The 7912-nt window shown below is 48.6% G+C and overlaps 1 protein-coding gene across 8 annotated transcripts in view; it reads left to right on the top strand.

Moving 5' to 3' along the window:
- Positions 1-7912, top strand: part of anks1b (ankyrin repeat and sterile alpha motif domain containing 1B) — a 111042-nt gene that overhangs the window by 82013 nt on the left and 21117 nt on the right. The gene's annotated exons all lie outside the window — the stretch shown is intronic.

Genomic DNA, 7912 nt, shown 5'->3' with positions numbered 1-7912 from the left:
GAGAGAGTCTAATGAAATCGAACACAGTGAAATTACTGCTATTAAATTATGTGGCGCTGTGGAGAGAGAGCTCATATGAACTCCACGGGAGCTAATTTAACATAGGAGGCTTTGCTCAATAGATGTCTGTAAACCAAGAGCAGGGTTTGTAGGACGCGTAGCCAACCTTTATGGGTCGGACTCGGAGCGGAGTTTGAGGAGAGCACGTGAACCCCCACGGCAGCAAGAGAGTTCCGTACGCTATATGAACCGCACACATCAATGGCAGCACGGCCTCAGATGTGCTCCGGCGTCCTACACATTACTGGTCCTGCCAGCCGAGAGAGAGAGCGAGAGAGAGAGAGAGAGAGAGAGAGAGAGAGCGAGAGCGAGCGAGAGAGAGAGCAAGTGAGTGAGAGAGAGAGAGAGCAAGTGAGTGAGAGAGAGAGAGAGAGAGAGAGAGAGAGAGAGAGAGCAAGTGAGTGAGAGAGAGAGAGAGAGAGAGAGAGAGAGAGAGAGAGAGAGAGAGAGAGAGAGAGAGAGAGCAAGTGAGTGAGAGTGAGTTAGAGTTAGTTAGTTATCTAATGATGTGGGTTGTGATTTCACTTCTGGAAACACCCACGCACTGTTTAAAGTAGTTCATCGACTGCTGCAGTGGGGCGCTGTTACAGCCACTCCCACTAGAGGGCAACAATGAGTCAAAAATAAAGATAGATAGATTGAAAAGAACTTTCTTGAGCTCAAATGAAATTGTGGCATCGCAGCAACAAAACACATAAATGCACACTAACACACACATATTAAGTAAAAAAGTGTAATGTATAAGAGTACAAAAGTAGAGCAATTTATTTATTTACATATCTGTGTATACATATATGATGATTGACATTGTATTTGCATAACTGTGGTAATTTAATTCACAGTGAATACTACATGGAGCCGCAGTACTTGCAGTCTAAATATAAATAGAAATAAGAATAAATGTGATATAAGTGAATAATAAAAGTGCAGGTGTCATAAGAGTAGCAGGTAATGGACTGCAGTACGTAGGGTGTGTAGTGTGACTGGTGTGATTTCAGCACATTTCAGACAGCAGGAGGTCGATACTGTCCCTGTGGCACGGGGATCCCCTGTAGGGTAGGTAAGGAGCACATGGTGCTCTCCTGCCCCGCACGGCTGCATCCGTTCTGACCTTCCAGCGCCGTGTGCAGGGGCTGTGAGCTCTCGTCCAAGATGCCGGGCAGTTTCCCGGGAGCCAGAGAGTCCGGCCTGACTCCCGCAACGGAGGTGTCTGCGCGGAGTGGTTTGCTCAGGTCCGTTCAACGCTCTGTTGCCGACGCTGTCGGCCCAGCATGCAACAGCAGAACGCGTCCTCAGAAGGTATGGACGACAGGCCATACCTGGGTGGGTGTTTGTGCACCAGGACAGTTTGTCACCCAAGTGCACGCCCAAGTAACTGGAGGCCCCAGCCACCTCTGTGCTCAGTTCACCGACGGTGACCACGAACGGTGCGGACTTCCTAAACTCCGCCTGTCCGCTTCACACCCCGTAACTTCCCGTACTCATCCTCCTGGCCACTTTTGATATACTGAGACATTCCGTGGATGGCGTGACTTTTTGTTGTGCCTAAAGTCAGGGGTGTATACGCTGAACAGGAATGGGCCTTAATATAGCTCCACTGGGCACCCCAGTGCTACACACGATGATGTCTTTGTGCATTTGCTCATATGATTTTGAGGAAAATATCTCTCCGTGTGTGTGTGTGTGTGTGTGTGTGTGTGTGTGTGTGTGTGTGTGTGTGTGTGTGTGTGTGTGTGTGTGTGTGTGTGTGTGTGTGTGTGTGTGTGTGTGTGTGTTTGCGTGCAAGGAAGAGGATGCTTGAATGCAATAATTTATGTAACCTCCCTTAAGGCTCAGTAGTTAATTAATACACACGTTTTTGCTCAGCGTCACACAGCTTTATTTGTGCTGACTGCTTAAAAACGGCACTGCACTAATGACCCATCTGCAGGTACAGGGATCAGAAGCACTATTACACACACAACATGATGTGATGAGCTGTGTGTGTTTGCGTGTAATGAGCAGCGAGGTGCATGTGAATAGTTTCATTGGGCTGGGATTGCTCTAGTGTGAAGAATGATCCTGATTCGCATGCAAGCAGCAGTTTTCCATAGAGCTGCTGGATTAACAAACAGGTGACCTTCCGTTTGATCCTTCAGCCTTTGCAGCTGTGTGTGTGTGTGTGTGTGTGTGTGTGTGTGTGTGTGTGTGTGTGTGTGTGTGTGTGTGTGTGTGTGTGTGTGTGTGTGTGTGTGTGTGTGTGTGTGTGTGTGAAGGGTAGTGGGGGTTACTGGAGGGACATTCTGAACTTCCAATAATAATCCTCTGAGCTAATCTTACATAAGAGACCAGTACTCACTCACTCACACACACACTCACTCACTGAATCCTCAATCACTAACACACACACACACACTCACTCACTCACACACACACTCACTCACTCAATCCTCAATCACACACACACACACACTCACTCACTCACTCACACACACACACTCACTCAATCCTCAATCACGCACACACACACACACACACACACACACTCACTCACACACACACTCACACACTCACTCAGTCACACACACACACACACACACTCACTCACTCACACACACACTCACTCACACACACACACACACACACACACACACACACTCACTCACTCTCACACACACACACACACAGGGAGGGGGAGGGACAGCTGCCAAGGGAATGTTAAAGAGTTAAAACAGGAGTTTAATGTTCCGTGATTTTGCATTTGAGAGTGAAAGGAAAGCGAGAGAGGGAGGAGAAAAAGATGGAAAGAAGAGGAGCACAGAGGTAGAATAGCAGGAAAAAAGAGGGAACACACAACCTTTAAAGTAATCCCATTTACTGTAAAAAAAAAAAGAAGAAGAGAGACGTCTATCTGAAGCCCGTGGTGCTCTCCAGTGTGTTAATTAAAGCTGCTCCACAGTGAGGCGTTTGCTTAAATAGAGCTGTGCATGTAGGGCCTATTAAAATGGCACCACCCTCCACACTTAACCTAGAACGTGAAGGGTCTCGTCCAACCACTGTCACAGTGCGGCCACAGCGCGGCATACGCATCCGCCGCAACCCCCCTACGGACGTCGGGTGGAGCGGCACCCAAACAAGTGGATTACGAAGAAGTCGATAACGCGCTGCGTGCGGTGCGAGATTGGCCGTCCTCCGCCGGATGAGCAGGGAGACGGACCTTGGGCGACAGAGCACCAGGGGCCGTTCACGTTCTTAACCTAAAACGTGAAGGTTCTCATCCAACCACTGTCACAGCGCGGCCACGCCGAGGCCACCCGCAGGAACGATGCAGTAACGAGGGGATCGGCTCCGGTGCACACCTTCACGCTGATGTGGGCACGCAGGTAGACTGCTCTGTGAGTGTTATATTTATGGCCCTAGTGAAATTAAAATAATAATTTTAAAAAACACAGACAAACAAATAAAAAGGTGTGACCCTTCTAGGTCTGGTGTGCTGGGTCAGTTTCTCCTGAGTGAGGAGAGCAGATGCAGTGAGCGATGACTCCTGCAAGCGGACGTCTCTACACTCCTGGTGTGGCAGGAATGTCTCTAACAGCATCTGTCCACTAGATGGCACTAGCACATCTCAATTCAACCTCTTGCGGTCTTTTATCATATAATGCTCAGCAAAGAAAAATGGTAACTTCTTTTAACTGTGATTCTACATGATGAAACTAGAAAGAGTAAAATATTTAAGAGGCGCACTTTGGTTTTACGGCTTCAGGTGCGCAGGGCTTTTAAAGATCGCATTTTTTGCCTGAGGAAAGAGTGTGTTTCACTCGAAAAATTCCAAGGAAATGTTTTACTGTTGAGAGAAGCAACTGGATAGTAACCAAAGGGCAGGTGTGGTAGCCTGGTTTGTCAGCAAAGGATTACTGCCATTCCACACATGCATGTAAGAACGTGTGTGTGTGCGAGGGAGGGTTGTATGTATATGTGTGTCTGTATGTGCGTGTGGGTGGATGTGCATATGTGTGTGAAGGGGGGCTGTGTGTGTGTGTGTGTGTGTGGGGAGAGAGAGAGAGAGAGAGAGAGAGAGAGAGAGAGAGAGAGAGAGAGAGAGAGAGAGAGAGAGAGAGAGAGAGAGATTTAGTGACAGAAGAGAGTGAGAGAATCCACTACACTGGTAGTATTCATTGCAGGGCTTGTCATAGCAGTTCACATGCACGCACTCGCCCGGACATGCCTACACACACCTATTCCCCATAAACCCTCCTCTGGAAATAATGATCCTGGTGTGGCAGGAATGTCTCTAACAGCATCTGTCCACTAGATGGCACTAGCACATCTCAATTCAACCTCTTGCGGTCTTTTATCATATAATGCTCAGCAAAGAAAAATGGTAACTTCTTTTAACTGTGATTCTACATGATGAAACTAGAAAGAGTAAAATATTTAAGAGGCGCACTTTGGTTTTACGGCTTCAGGTGCGCAGGGCTTTTAAAGATCGCATTTTTTGCCTGAGGAAAGAGTGTGTTTCACTCGAAAAATTCCAAGGAAATGTTTTACTGTTGAGAGAAGCAACTGGATAGTAACCAAAGGGCAGGTGTGGTAGCCTGGTTTGTCAGCAAAGGATTACTGCCATTCCACACATGCATGTAAGAACGTGTGTGTGTGCGAGGGAGGGTTGTATGTATATGTGTGTCTGTATGTGCGTGTGGGTGGATGTGCATATGTGTGTGAAGGGGGGCTGTGTGTGTGTGTGTGTGTGTGGGGAGAGAGAGAGAGAGAGAGAGAGAGAGAGAGAGAGAGAGAGAGAGAGAGAGAGAGAGAGAGAGAGAGAGAGAGAGAGAGAGAGAGAGAGAGAGAGAGATTTAGTGACAGAAGAGAGTGAGAGAATCCACTACACTGGTAGTATTCATTGCAGGGCTTGTCATAGCAGTTCACATGCACGCACTCGCCCGGACATGCCTACACACACCTATTCCCCATAAACCCTCCTCTGGAAATAATGATCGCGCGACTGATGAAACTGAGCGGAATGGTGCTTCACTTTTATCACAGAACACGCCTTCATTGCGCCGACGTACTGAAAACCGAGCCATGCTACCGAGGGTCTGCAGCCCGTAGACGCCAGTCAGGAGATCGCGCAGCGGTCCCGCCGCGAGCGCCCGCGTGTCACCCGACTCAAGCTGAGCGGGCGCGTGCGCGCCCCCGTCCTGCGCGAACGGGAAAGACGCGGTCGCGCTGCGCGCGTGGCGGGGGTTAGCGGACCGCACGCTCGCCTGGGCCCAGCAACAGAGTGCCGTTTGCTCCTGGTGCAACCTTACTGTCGGAGCATGAACAGAACATTCAAGTAAACATTCAAGTAACCTCGTTAAAGTATGAGTTGTATTTTAAGGTGTCTACTGCATTTCGGCTATCGGACAATAGGCTTGCTAACATACATTTGCAGAAAGTTATATGAAGCGTTGCCATGTGTGTGAATTAGGGTTTTATAGAGTTGTACAGAGTTGTACAGGGTTGTATAGGATTGTGTGATTTAGTACAGGGTTGTAAGGGGTTTTATGGGGTTATCTGTTTTTGTACAGGGTTGTATGTTGTTGTATAGGATAGTGTATTTTTGTACAGGGTTGTAAGGGGTTGTGTGTTTTTATACAGGGTTGAATGTGGTTGTATAGAGTTTTGTGTTTTTGTATAGGGTTGTGTGTTTTTGTACAGGGTTGTGAGTTTTTTGCGCATGGGTTGTGTAGGGTTGTGTGTTTTTGTACAGGGTTGTATGTTGTTCTATAGGATTGTGTGTTTTTGTACAGGGTTGTAAGGGGTTGTGTGTTTTTATACAGGGTTGAATGTGGTTGTATAGGGTTGTGTGTTTTTGTACAGGGTTGTATGTTCTATAGGATTGTGTGTTTTTGTACAGGGTTGTAAGGGGTTGTGTGTTTTTATACAGGGTTGAATGTGGTTGTATAGAGTTGTGTGTTTTTATACAGGGTTGTAAGGGGTTGTGTTTTTGTGCAGGGTTGTATAGGGTTGTGTGGTTTTGTATAGAGTTGTATAGGGTTGTGTGTTTTTAAACGGGGTTGTATGTGGTTGCATAGGGTTTTGTGTTTTTGTACAGGGTTGTATGGGGTTGTGTAGGGTTGGGTGCTTTTGTACAGGGCTGTGTGTTTTTGTGTACAGTCGTCTGTGTTTTCTGTGTTCTGCTAAGGACTTGGCTAGGATTCGGCACAAGCCTGTTAAATTACACTCTGTTAAAATAGTTCAGGCCGGAATTAAAACACGGGTAGCCTCCGTTCCGCCCATTCTCTCTTAGTCATCCTACATGCAAGTTTCCTGCACGGCATACGCATCCGACGCAACCCCCCTACGGGCGTCGGGTGGAGCGGCACCCAAACAAGCGGATTACGAAAAAGTCGATAACGCGCTGTGTGCGGTGCGAGATTGGCCGTCCTCCGCCGGACGAGCGGGGAGACGGACCTTGGGCGACAGAGCACCAGGGGCCGTTGTCTGAACCTGCATATGTGGTTGTGGTCAGCTGTAGGGCGAGGCGCACGTGGCTAGCCCTCCACGCGTCGGAGCACGTCCCACAGGCCAGGCGTCACGGCCGCGTGCCCGCCGCTCTCCGCTCACACCTTGCTGCTGTTCCTCTCGTGCCACGGATGAGGCTTGCGACCGTGTCACGGCGAGATTTTAGCAAAACACGCTCCTTCTCCCAATCAAGACATACTAAATTAATTGAAGCAAGTCAAATTTATTTATATCGCGCTTTTTAAGACAGACGTCGCAAAGCAGCTTCGCAAATGTCCGAGTCCAAGCCCCCAGTGAGCAAGCCAAGGGCGATGGTGACGTGCTCCCTAGAGCACAAAGAAGAAACCTTGAGAGGAACCGAGACTCAAAAGGGGGCCATCCTCCTCTGGCCAACAACATTATCCAGGTCTCTTTTAACTTTAGCTTGATAATAAACGCCATTCCTAAATAAATGTCATTCCTAACTCAGTGTTATTTTTTATGCGCGTGGTACTTGCGGGACAAGGCAAGTCAGTGTGCTTCTTTACGGAGCAGAAATACATCCGGAAGGGATGTGATGCCATCACCGGGGTTCTAATGGTAGGCGGCCCAAAGTCATCAAGGCGGTAATGATAGTTTAGCTGTTTGTTTTTTTCTTCCTGATAACAGTTACCCTGTTGCCATGACTGCTAGCAGTAGTTACCATAGAGACCACTTGCCTAAAGTATGGGTGATTCAAACCCGACGTGTGTGTGTGTGACGTGCATGCATGCGTGTGTATGTGTGCGTGAGCTATACTGACTTCTCATGTCCTTTGTGTTCCCGTGTTCATTACCTCTCACTTCTCCAAAAGCACAGATTGTAGATTGTTTCCCCCCACCCCAGCAGATGGCTCCTGCCTTCGTTAACACAGCAGGCTTATCAAACACACACACACACACACACACACACACACACACACATTCGTCATATGATAAGTGACTTTCTTTAGTACCTCATCGAGTACGAAAATAATTCCGCTGAAATGTATGTGCTGGTGCAGGATGCTTCCACGCTAACAACGGTGCTGTGTATGTTAAGCCTGGATCTTGCACGTCCATGTGTGTCCGTGTGCGGTACTCCACGTGTGGGAGGATGAGCTTAGGGGCTCATGTGTTACACCAGTGCCCCCCGAGCACTGCGTTTGGCACGTCCTAGTGGAGCCTGGTATTACCAGCAGGGGGAGATGAGCTCGCTCCCTGACTCAGTGGCAGCCAGCGGGCTGCGAGGTGATCCCCACCCCCACCGCACGGCCCCGCGCGGAGACCCGCATCCGAAGCAAAGATAGGGAATAGGGAACTGGATGGTGATGGGGTGCACTGGGAGTTTTATGTAAGCTGCTGCAAAA

The sequence above is a fragment of the Electrophorus electricus genome, chromosome 2, assembly GCF_013358815.1.
Source record: "Electrophorus electricus isolate fEleEle1 chromosome 2, fEleEle1.pri, whole genome shotgun sequence".
Taxonomy (NCBI): domain Eukaryota; kingdom Metazoa; phylum Chordata; class Actinopteri; order Gymnotiformes; family Gymnotidae; genus Electrophorus; species Electrophorus electricus.
The sequence above is the reverse complement of the archived record's forward strand: the minus strand, read 5'-3'. Positions and strand labels throughout refer to the sequence as shown.